This window comes from Magnolia sinica, chromosome 8, assembly GCF_029962835.1.
Source record: "Magnolia sinica isolate HGM2019 chromosome 8, MsV1, whole genome shotgun sequence".
NCBI classification, from domain to species: domain Eukaryota; kingdom Viridiplantae; phylum Streptophyta; class Magnoliopsida; order Magnoliales; family Magnoliaceae; genus Magnolia; species Magnolia sinica.
In genome coordinates, this window is record NC_080580.1 from 8545458 (window position 1) to 8558715 (window position 13258).

Here is a 13258-nt window from a genome sequence, read left to right on the forward strand (position 1 = left end):
ATTGGTTGGTAATTAGTTTAATTCTATTGTCTGCTTTGTCTCCCGGGCATGGTTTGGTGATGGAATCCATTCTAATTCATATATCTTTCATCTCTTTAAAATTATATCAGAGGAAGTTCAGTTTAATTTTCATGATTCTTGAAGCGGGCCTAAGATCTCCCTGATCTCTAAGAGTGGATCCTCTGAATCCCTAGTTTCCTCCCTCTAAATTTCTTAAGTTTTACATTAATATTTCACCATTATTCCTCAAATTATAATTAATTTAGATTTCATCTTAGTCTAGTTCTAATTCTACCTAGTTTCAGATAACGTACAGGTTTCAGTCCCTTGGGATTCGACCTCAGTCTTATCGAGTTTATTACTACATCACAACCCTATACTTGGGGAGTGAACAAGTTTTTGGCGCCGTTGCCGGGGATTGACGGTTACGTTTTTTTAAGATTAACTAGTTTTAGGATTAGTTTAAGATTAGGACTTTACTAACTTTAGTTTTAGATTTTTATTTGATTTCTAGAACTAACTTGTTTTCCTGTTTTGTAGGATCCTGACATAAACTTCTAAATTGGTAATCCTTTCTAATTCCTCTACTTTTTCTATTTTTAGAATTAGGGTCTGAGTTTTAGAAATTTTCTAATTCTAGTATTTTTCTATTTTTAGGAAACAGTTTATTTTTAAAAACTTTCCTCTTTTGTTTTTAGAAACTAGGTTAGTTATTTCCCTTTTTAGAAATTCTTTCTGATTTTAGAAAGTTACTCATCTTTCCTTTATTTTATTTTTAGAAACTTTCTAATTTTAGGTTTGGATTTTCTAATTTTAAAACTTTCTAATTCTGAGTCTTATTTTTAGAAACTAACTTTCTATTTTTTTTTAGTAACTTTCTAAGTCTAACTCTTTTAAAATCTAACTTAGTTTCCTAATTTATCTTTAGAAATTCTCTACTTGTAGACTTTTTGTTTAGAAACTAACCTTCCTATTTTGTCGGCTTTTAAGATAGAAATTTATAATTCGGTAAGCTCTTTCTCTATTTTCTATTTTTCAGATCTCTTTTAGGAACTTACTTTCTAGTTTAGGACTTTCCTAATTTATTTTAGAAATTTTCACTTTCTTTTAAGAATTCCTTCTTTTAGAAATCAGTTTACTGCTATCTTTCTTTTTAAGAATTTTCTAATTTTAGCCCTTCTCTTTTTAGAATTTAACTTATTTTGTTTTATTTTGCAGGTTTTTAACTTAGGGACTCCAATTTGGTAACTTCTTTCCAACCCTCTCTTTTTTTTTTTAGATTTTCTTTTCCTTTCTTAGGATTAGGTTTCGAATTTGATTGAGGGCTGCGAGTGTTTCATGTCCAAGTGGGCCCGTGACAACACTCGACTTCTCTTGACTGAAGGAGGATTAGTTGAGGGGTTAACTATCCATCGCAGGACTCAACACCACTCGAAATCCCCTGAGTTAATTGAAGTGATGGCTGAGAACCAACCTCTTCTACCTTAACCCAGAGTGGAAGACATTCAGGATGAGAATGAGGTGCATCAAGCACCCCCGCCTCGTACTTTACGAGATTATTTACAACCAGCGGGGGTGAGTACGCCCTCATGCATGATTTTTCCTGAAAATACAGGACATATAAACATCAAGCCAGGAGTTATCCAACTCATTCCTAAGTTCTATGGGCTTGAATATAAAGATCCATATCTATATTTGAAAGAGTTTGATGAAATCATAGCCACTTTATATTTTCAAAATGTGTCTGAGGACACAGTCAGGCTGAGACTCTTTCCTTTTTCCTTGAAGAAGGCTAAGACGTGGTTACATTCACTGCGTCCTAGATCCATTGGCACATGGAATGATATGTAGAGGGAATTCATAAAGAAAATTTTTTCACATCATAAAACGATTACCCTTAGAAAAGCAATCATGAACTTCACCCAAAAGGAGGATGAAACATTTTGCCAATGTTGGGAAAGGTTCAAGGATTTGATCAATTCATGCCCACAACATGGCTTTGAAACGTGGCGCATTACAATTTTTTTTTATGATGGACTGACATCTTCCATGCGCCAAATGGTCGAGACAATGTGTAATGAAGAATTCACTAATAAAAATGTTGACGAGGTATGGGATTATCTCGATAGTCTTGCTGAAAAAACACAATCATGGGATTATTACCCAAAATCGAACACCACGTCTAGGCCGACTCAATTAAAGGAGAAAGGTGGATTGTATCTCTTGAAAGAAGAGGATGATCTCAAGTGTAAAGTGACTACGCTCATAAGGAAAGTTGAGGCCATGGAAGGAAAGAAGGATAAGGTTAATGAAAGTGTTTGCGGCATCTGTGATTGCAACATTCATACAACTGAAAATTGTCCTACAATACCCGCCTTTCGAGAAGTGTTGAATAAACAATCCAATACCGTAAATAATTATCAAAGGCCTTTCAATGGACCAACCTTTAATACGTACAATCCTGGTTGGAAAAATCATCCAAACTTTAGTTGGAGAAATGGACAAACTGCTACCCCTCAAGGTTTCTTCAATCAAAATCCAAATCAGGGGAAACCTCAAGAAGAACCGGTTTAAAATTCCATGCAAGAGGTGACCCAGGAAATGCGAGACTTTATGCAAAAGATGGATTCATGAATGACGGTTAAAGAAAAGGGGATGCTTCCTGCACAATCGCTCCCTAATACTAAACCGCAATACGAGATAAGTGATTCCAGCTCTTCAAATCAAATGGGGCACGCTAAATCCATCACCACTCTTAAGATTGGAAAGATCATTGATAAAACCCTCCCGGTTAGGCCCGAAAAGCGTCAAGAACCAAAAGAAGACAACAATAATGGATCTAATGAGGCCCCACAAAAGTTAGAACCGGAACTTCTAGAAAAGCCAGTTGCTCCATTTCCCCAACGGTTGGTCGCACCAAAACCTCTCTCTAACTCTCAGGATATCCTAGAGGTGTTGAAACAAGTGAAAGTCAACATTCCTCTACTTGATGTCGTAAAACAGATACCTTCATATGCCAAATTCCTGAAAGACTTATGCACGACCAAACGACGGCAGAGTATTCAAAAGAAGATCTTCTTGACCGAGAAAGTGAGTGTCATCCTAAAGCAAGACGTGCCACAGAAATTCAAAGATCCTGGTAGCCCAACCATATCATGTGTAATCGGGGACCACCGAATTGATCATGCACTTCTTGACTTAGGAGCGAGCGTCAATCTGATTCCCTACTCGGTATACAAACAGTTAGGTTTGGGTGAATTAAAACCCACCCTAACCACACTACAACTTGCTGATCGCTCTGTTCGTGTACCAAGAGGGATAATTGAGGATGTGTTGGTCCAAGTTGATAGATTTTACTACCCTATAGATTTTATCATCCTGGACACCGAACCCATCAATAACATGAGCACTCAGATTCCCGTCATTCTTGGTCACCCATTCCTTGCCACTTCAAACGCAATTATCAATTGCAGGAATGGTGTCATGACTATGTCCTTTGGGAATATGACATTGGAGTCAAACATCTTTTTCAATAACGGCAGAAACTTAGAGGATGATGACGATTTCCATGACATTAACATGATTGACTCTTTAGTGGAAGATATGACACCTTTGACCTTATCCTCTGACCCTCTAGACCGTGCCTGGCCCACTCCCATGATTTTGATGATGACATGATTAGGGAGACGTGTGTCTTGCTTGATACTACACCGGTACTTGAAGTTAACCAGTGAAAGCCACAATTTGAAGAATTGCCACAAACCGATGTAGTGCCTCTACCGTCTAACCTCAAGCCGCCGAAGCTTGACCTAAAACCTTTGCCCTCTGATTTGAAATATGTCTATTTAGGTCAAGATGAGACATACCCGGTGGTGATCTCTGCCCACCTGGAGAAAGAACAGGAGAGTATGCTTATATCTACTCTCATTGAGCATAAGGGAGCCCTTGGATGGACGATAGCGGACCTCAAGGGAATCGACCCCTCGATTTGTACTCACCGCATATATCTTGAGGATAATGCGAAGACCGCTTGGCAATCACAACGTAGACTAAATCCAAACATGAGGGAAGTGGTTAAGGCCGAGGTTCTTAAACTATTGGATGTGGGTATCATATACCCCATATCCGATAGTCAATGGGTGAGTCCAACTCAGGTGGTTCCTAAGAAGTCCGGGATCACCATCGTAGCCAATGCCAATAATGAACTCGTGCCAACTAGAGTTACTACTGGTTGGAGAATGTGCATTGACTACAGGAAGCTGAATACCGTCACGAGGAAGGACCACTTTCCTTTGCCCTTCATTGATCAAATCTTGGAAAGGCTAGCTGGTCATTCCTATTACTATTTCCTTGACGGGTATTCGGGCTACAATCAGATTGAAATCGCCCCTGAGGACCAGGAAAAGACCACATTTACATGTCCCTACGGCACCTTTGCCTACAGAAGGATGTCATTCGGATTATGTAATGCCCCTGCCACCTTTCAGCGATGTATGATGAGTATCTTTTCTGACATGGTGGAGAAATATCTAGAGGTCTTTATGGACGATTTCTCTGTTTTCGGTTCATCTTTCAGCAAGTGCTTAGAAAGTCTTAAATGTGTGCTGAAAAGATGTGAAGATAAGAACTTGGTACTTAATTGGGAGAAGTGTCATTTCATGGTTCATAAGGGAATTATCCTTGGACATATTATCTCTTCCCAAGGAATCGAGGTGGATAAGGCAAAAATTGATCTTATCTCTAACCTACCTCCACCCAAGAACATTAGAGACGTGCGATCCTTCTTAGGACACGCAGGATTTTACAGGCGATTCATAAAGGACTTTAGTCTCCTCTCTCGTCCTTTATGTAATCTACTTCAAAAGGATGCACCATACGAGTGGACTGAGCCATGTCAGGAAGCTTTCACTAAGCTTAAGGGCATGTTGACTAGTGCACCCATCATACAACCACCCGACTGGAGCCTTCCTTTTGAGCTTATGTGCGACGCTTCTGATTATGCTCTTGGAGCGGTTCTAGGTCAGAGAAAAGATAAGAGGCCCTACGTCATTCATTACGCGAGTAGGACTTTAAATCCTGCCCAAGTGAACTACTCGACTACGGAAAAGGAACTCTTAGCCGTAGTGTTCGCCTTGGACAAATTTAGGTCCTACTTGATCGGATCCAAGATCATTATCTACACAGATCATGCGGCACTTAAGTATCTTCTTTCTAAGAATGATTCTAAGCCCCGCCTGATACGATGGATCCTTCTACTCCAAGAGTTTGATTTGGAGATTAAAGATAAAAAGGGAGTAGAGAACGTAGTGGCCGACCACCTTTCTCGCCTTAATACTTCTGATTCCCTTGAGGCGACCCATATCAATGACATGTTCCCTGATGAACAACTGTTTAGAGTCTCTCATTCACCTTGGTTCGCTGATATTGCTAATTATCTTGCCACAGGTTCCATACCGACACAGTGGACTGCACAAGATAAGAAGAAATTCTTTACCGAGGTGCGCAACTTTTTCTGGGACGATCCATATTTGTTTAAATATTGCCCAGACCAGATCCTAAGGAGATGTGTGCCAGACGATGAGCATCAGAGTGTCATCTCCTTCTGTCACTCACAGGCTTATGGTGGTCACTTTTCTGCTAAAAAGACCACGGCCAAGATTTTGCAGTATTGCTTTTATTGGTCCACTATGTTCAGGGACACTCATGAGTTTTGTAAGGCTTGTGAGCGTTGTCAGAAATTGGGAGCATTGTCCCATCGAAATATGATGCCTTTGAATCCCATCCTTATCATAGAAGCATTTGATTGCTGGGGCATTGATTTCATGGGACCATTCCCCCAATCTTTTGAAAATCTATATATTTTACTCGTTGTAGACTATGTCACTAAATGGGTTGAAGTGATTCTGTGTCGGAATAATGACCATCGCACAGTCATTAAATTCCTAAAAGAGAACATCCTTTCCCGATTCGGAACGCCTCGAGCTATCATTAGTGATGGGGGCTCACACTTTTGTAATAGGCCATTCGAGAGTTTAATGAAGAAATATGATATCTCTCATAAGGTGAGCACCCCATATCACCCACAGACAAGTGGGCAAGTTGAGATTTCCAATAGGGAGATCAAACACATTTTGGAGAAAACGGTTAACCCTGACCGTAAGGATTGGTCAATCCGATTGACTGATGCCTTATGAGCTTACCGTACTGCATTTAAAACCCCTATTGGAATGTCTCCCTTTACACTTGTTTATGGGAAGGCTTGCCACTTGCCTGTGGAGTTAGAACATAAAACCTACTGGGCAATAAAAAAATTGAATTTCAATCTGGACAACGCTGGCTCGCTACGCAAACTTCAGTTGAATGAACTCGAAGAAATCCGGAACGATGCATACGAGAACTCGAGAATTTATAAGGACAGAATGAAGGCGTTTCATGACCAACGTATTCTACGGAAATCATTCACACCTGGTCAGAAAGTCCTTTTATATAATTCTCGATTACATCTCTTTCCAGGTAAGCTTCGATCTCGTTGGACTGGCCCTTACATTGTGGTCACTGCGTATCCTCATGGGGCCGTTGAGATAAGAGACATCGACAATGGCAAAGAGTTTAAAGTAAATGGACATCGATTAAAACCATTTGTCGAGAAATTTGATTCAGAGGACATGTCCATGCCTCTGACTGCTCCTGTTTACCAGGATTGATCTCCTAGTCTGATGGAGGTATAGGTAGGTTTATCGCTTTCATAGGACTAGGGTAGTTTGCTTTATTTGTCTGGCTAAAGACGGTAAACTTAGCGCTCATGGGAGCCAACCCAGTTTGTTATTCCGTTTCATTTTCTTAGTTAGTTAGTTCAATGTTTGTGGGTAACATTGCTGCAAACCCTTACGAGACTACAACTCGTCCACTAGGGGCAACATAGGGGTTTAAAGGCTTGTTGCATATGCTAAATGCAATCGAGAGCACCTGCGAAAGTGGTATAGCCTCTTGATTCTCTCGTTCAGGTACTATCTTTCCATCACTCTTCTTTTATTTTCATTGTTCCATATGAATGGCATGCTTATTTCTTTTACATTGAGGACAATGTAGATTTTAGGTTGGGGGTGGGAGATTAGGTTATCTAGTCAGTATTTTCTTGGTCTTGAGCAAAAATTGTGAATATTTTTAAATCTTTATGGAATTTCTTGTGAATTTGAAGTGATTTTGAAGGATAATTGTGATTTTAAAATTACAAGATACAAACTGTTGGTAATTTATGAATTTGGGATTCAGCCACCTGTTAGATTTCACAGTTAAGTTTGAACATTAATCCATGGTTAGAGGTTTTAAATAGTGGTTGAGTCATGATTTCACACAACACATCTCGCTTTCACATAAAGGTTTCAGTTTGATTTAACATGGTAATGACTAAGCAGATAAGGAACCATCCTGAAAAATTGAAAGGATTGGGCAAATGGTCTACACCATAGGTTTGCTCCCTCTAGGTGTAGATTCAATCCCCCATGGATGATATGAGAAAAAAGTTGGGTGTACAATCTTCACTATAGGTTTGCTCCCTATAGGTGAGGATTTGATTCCCCTCCTTGGTGCTCCTTTTAATAGAAAAATCAAAGGCTAACAGAAAGAAAAAGAATGATCTATGAGGCACGTTTTAGTTTAGGTTTGGGTGTCCTGAATGCTCTTGTGATTGCCAATGATATCATGAAATAATGAATTGAATCTTAATGTTGATAAGTCGAGACTAGACTATATACTCAGGGATCCTAATGTTTAGAATTTTTTCTAATTGATGGATTACTACTTTAAGTTGAATGTGAAATTACTGTGGGCTTGAGTTCAGGAGAAAATAATGCCCAACATTCATGAATCTTAGATTTCTTGTATCTGAATCGCTTTTCAAAATATCACTCGAGTACATAGAAATTATCCTGTATTTTTTTAACTTATCTTTCGCATACTTTGCTTGGGACTAGTAAAATGCTAGTTGGGGGTTGTGTTGAGGGTCAAATATTGCATATCAGACCCAATTATTGCCTGGATTTACAAGCATGATACCGTTCAATGGCCCGATTTAATCGTGTTTGTGATGCAGAGTGTATTGACGAGCATGGATTGAAAAGGATGCTAAAGGCATGGATTTAACGCTCAAGCATCACCAAGGCATTGGACGGGACTCCATGGGTCCAAGATAGAGGATTTACACACCGGAGATCAGAGAAATTCTAGCCACTCACTTTAAACAGGCCTGAAAGACGTCCATAATGCAAGATCACAGGGTTCCCACCATTTGATCGGCTCCAAACTTTATACATGACCTGAGGACCATAAATGAACCGTACACATAAAATTTCAGCTCATGGATCCTTGTGGAAATGGCCCAATGGACAGATCAGCCTATAAATATCTGATCTGGGGCCCACCTGATATCTGGATATGCTTCAATTTTGGTCTCAACCCCTTAAATCATATGAGGAAAGAGATGGACGGGGTGGATTTTTCACATACATCATAGTGGACCCCATGTGTACATGTGGGAGTGCACAGGCGGTGCACTCCCGTAACGCACCAGGCTGGCTGCCCGGTCAAAACGGGGGCTGACCCGTCTCTCCGTAAAACGTCCAGCGGACGGACAGCGTCCATCCGATTTTGAGTTGTGGGGCCCATACATCGTTCAAAAGATAGATCTGGACCGTCCATTCGATTCTTTGGACGGCTAAGACCAACGTATAGGTGTCCGTTTGCCACCTTGCAAGTAGTTGTGTGAAGATCTCAGGGGAACGGAAGATGGATGGTAAAATGGAAAATTCAGTTAACCGCATCAAAAGCAATCCAAAAGCAGTCATTTCTGACCGAAATTTCGAGAGGAATCCGGTGGACGGAATGGATTTCTCAAAACAAAATCGAAGTGGGCCCCACCGACTTCAACAGCGAACCCATCCTTGCGCAGGCCCTATTTTCCGAGTCCGGAAAAACAGGGACTTCCAGGCCGTTCCACGATGAAATCATGATCGGTTCGTTAATCTGAACCGTTTAAAGTTTTCCAATGGGGCCGCCTTCCGTCACCAAGGAGTCTGAACGGCTCAGATCTCGAAATCAGCTACTCCATCGTCCCAAGATTCGGGTAAAATACAAGTGAGTTGCGTTTCCTTTCGCATGCAGATTCTTCTGCGTAAAAGAGGCCACTGACTCTAGCCTCTTGTAATGCACGAGAGAGAGAGAACCAAGGGAGAGAAAAGAGGGGAAGATCTGGAAAAGCTGGGACGTGAAGTTGGGAGCAAGGCTTGGGCTGGACCTGATTTTTTTCTTTTTCTTTTCTTCTTCTTCTTTTGTTTATTTTGAATTTAGTCTAATCATGCCCGTGATCGACTAAATCTCTTAGCTAGGGCTAAGAGGTGAAGCTTGTAGTGAGATGGGAGACTCTATTTTATTTTTTTTATTTAACTATTAAATTGTGAATTGAGCTTGATTGTGGTTTGATTATTAAGGGAATGTTTTTAGTTTTTAATGATCTGTTGTGACTGAAATTACAATGGGTCTGCGATAGCTTTGAGCATGTTCCTTTCCTTTTTTGTTTATGACGTCAGGAAGCCATGTTGTTCACCATCGTCTCCTAGGCATGGTCGGATGACGGTACCCTTCCTAACCTTCATAGCATGATGATTGGTTGGTAATTAGTTTAATTCTATTGTTTGCTTTGTCTCCTGGGCATGGTTTGGTAATGGAATCCATTCTAATTCATATACCTTTCATCTATTTAAAATTATATTAGAGGAAGTTCTGTTTAATTTTCATGATTCTTGAAGCAGGCCTAAGATTTCCCTGATCTCTACAAGTGGATCCTTTGAATCCCTAGTTTCCTACCGCTAAATTTCTTAAGTTTTACATTAATATTTCACCATTATTTCTCAAATTATAATCAATTTAGATTTCATCCTAGTCTAGTTCTAATTCTACCTAGTTTCAGATAACGTACAAGTTTCAGTCCCTTGGGATTCGACCTCGGTCTCACTGAGTTTATTATTACATCACAACCCTACACTTGGGGAGTGAAAGTGTTAGTTATCATATTACCATGATGCAGGCTTTACCGCTATCAATGGATCAATACCTCTAGGATTTGTTCGTTCTCACTCATGTCCCATCTGCAGATGTGCAAAAATCAAGTTGATGACGGCCCTTGTTAAAGCGCCTAAGATACTTGCGCATATATTTAAACTGTAATTCATGGGCAACATTCATATTCTCTACCTTTTCCTTTAAAGCACGAAGACGAGCATCAAAATTAGATGGCTCATAGTCAGGATCATTTCCAAAGTCTGATTCAATTTCATCGAAAATACCATCCATATTAATATCATCAGGAGGAAGATCACCAGCCTCATCCACATTCCCTGCTTCAGCTCCACCACCACTAACATCCACTTGGCCAAGAGCCAATTCCAATTTCATCTTGTTAATATTAGAGTTGTTGAAAATAAGATGATGTATAGTAGCCTCTCCAACAGGCATATTAACTAGCATGTGAGTAGCTAACACAGTCATAAGATAGGCAAATGGAATATCACTGTGTCCTAGATGGAGACGAAACTGAATGATGGAATGACATATTAAAGAAGGCAGATAGACATTTATACCAGTGATGACAGAATGCAAAACCCGAACCATAAAGAAAGTCAGTTCTGTTTTATTACCAGAACGCGAATATAGATTTGAAATAAAGATTCTGTGGAGAACCCTGTATCTGGGTAACAAGTACTCTGAGGGGAGTGCATTCCCTTTATGAGTCCATTGCACATCCATATTGCATAGTGTTCTAGTGAGCATGCGTTTTTCTGATTCTGAGGGTTTCTCAACTAGAATATGAATATGAATACCCTCGTCATTAACTGGTATGTCCATTAGACCCAAAATCAAATGACGGTCTATTTCAAATGGACCTTCCCTAGCATCAATTTTAAAAGTTAAATTCTCAGTCAAAAAGTCAGAAATGCATGCAAACATGGATTGAGCAATAGATTGGTATGTAGGCCCACCTCAATCCCAATGTAAGATGTTAGCCCAACCTACAGCTTAGAGAAGAGGAAGGAAAATAAAAGGAGCAATGTGGTCAAGATTAACAGGTCGTTCAACAATAACATTGTGCAATCGCAAATCCCGCACATGTGAGGGATCATCTTTGGGTGACCGAAGATGGCGCCGAGAGATAGGAGTTGATCTAAATGATGATGGACCATGGGAAGTTTTCTTTTTACCTCTAACATCCATTTGCAACTAAGAGTACAAAGAATCAAGATATTACAAAGGATGTAGAGTGGGGTTTGGCTAGAATAGATTTTTTAAAAGAAAACCCCAAAATTGCAATGAATCACAAAATAAATTACTCCAAGAGTAGAAATGAAGTAATATTGACTAGAATCTGTAAGAAAAATGCAAATAAAACACTAACCTTGAAGATCTAGGAAGGTAGGTACGATCGGGCGTCGGCTAATTGGAGAGGAAAGTTAAAATGAAGAAGATGACATTTTTCCCAAATTTTAAAAGATCCATTGAGATTCACGACGGGTCGTGGATGTGCTCGATGGTCGAGTACATCCTCGATTGGTCGTGTACCGACTAAAATATGCATTTTTCGTAAAAATTTAAAATTTACACCAATAAATTATCAAATATATATATACTATGACACATATATGCATAAATATTTAATTTAGATTGCACATACCAAGATCAAATTTCAATTTATTGAACCTGCTTTTGTCGAGCGATTTAGTGAAAATGTCAGCAAGTTGAGTCTCGGTTGGAATGTATTCCATAGATATTATTTTTTCTTCCACTAATTCATGAATTTAATGATAACTAATGTCAATGTGCTTGGTACGTGAATGCTGAATTGGATTTTTAGAAATATTTATTGCATTGGAATTATCGCAATATAAAACCATTGAGTCCTGTGCAATTCCATAATCGCTTAACATATGTTTCATCCAAACAAGCTGAGTACATGCAGCTGCGATGTATTCAGTTTCAGCAATTGAGAGTGATACAGAACTTTGCTTCTTGCTAAACCAAGAAACTAAACAATTTTCAATATAAAAACAACCACCACTGGTTGATTTCCTATCATCGATATTTCCAGCCCAATCAGCATCAGTGTACCCAGCCAATTAAACACTAGTATCATATGGATACCAAAGACCTAAATTAGCACAACTTGCGACATATCGAATAATCCGCGCAGTTAGATGTGACTCTTTAGGGTTAGACTGATATCTAGCACAAATACCAACACTTAAAGCAATATCGGGTCGGCTCGCTTAAATAAAGTAAACTATCAATCATACTTCTATACAATTTAGGATCCACATCTTTACCTGCAGAGTCCTTTGAGAGTCTTAGATTTGTACTCATAGGAGTATCAAAATTCTTACCATTCTCAAATCCGAACTTTTTATTCAAGTTCAAGGCATACTTTGTTTGAGAAATAAAAATCTCATCGATTGTTGTTTTACTTGCAACCCAAGAAAATAATTTAATTCACCAACCATGCTCATTTCGAACTTAGATTTTTTAAGATCCGCAAACTCAATAGTCATGTTAGTACAGGTTGATCCATAAATAATATCATCAACATAGATTTGCACTATTAAGATATGATCGTTATGTTTCTTAACAAAGAGCATCTTATCGACACTACCCATTTGAAAATTATGACTTAGTAAAAACTTAGTCAATTTCTCGTACCATGCCCGGGAGCTTATTTCAAACCGTAGAGAGTCTTTTTAGGCGATAGACATGATCAACATTCTTAAGGTCTTCAAAATCCATTGGTTGTTCAATATAAACTTCTTCATTGGACAATTTAAGAAGGAACTTTTTACATTCATTTGATAAATTTTGAATTTTCTAAAGCAAGCAATGGATATGAAAAGTTTGATTGATTCAAGACGAGCTACTAGGGCAAAGGTTTCATCGTAATCAATTCCTTCAATTTGAATGTAACCTTGTACAACTAGTTTTGCCTTGTTTGAATTATATTACCAAGTTCATCGACTTATTTTTGAAAATCCACCTTTTTCGATAATATGTTTATCTTTAGGTCTAGGAACAAGGTACCGGACATCATTTCGAACAAATCGATTAAGTTCTTCCTGCATAGCAACTATCCAGTTTTCGTCAGAAAGAGCTTCTTTTACGTTTATCGATTCAATCTGGGATGTGAAGCACACGTAATTGCATATGTCTTCTAATTGTTTACGAG

At 39.0% G+C, this 13258-nt stretch overlaps 1 non-coding gene across 1 annotated transcript; it reads right to left on the bottom strand.

The window, feature by feature from the left end:
- Nucleotides 1-1893: 1893 nt before the first annotated feature.
- LOC131254667 (small nucleolar RNA R71) lies at nucleotides 1894-2000 on the bottom strand. Its single transcript, XR_009175789.1, has one exon. It is a non-coding gene; the product is annotated as a small nucleolar RNA R71 (small nucleolar RNA).
- Nucleotides 2001-13258: the final 11258 nt, after the last annotated feature.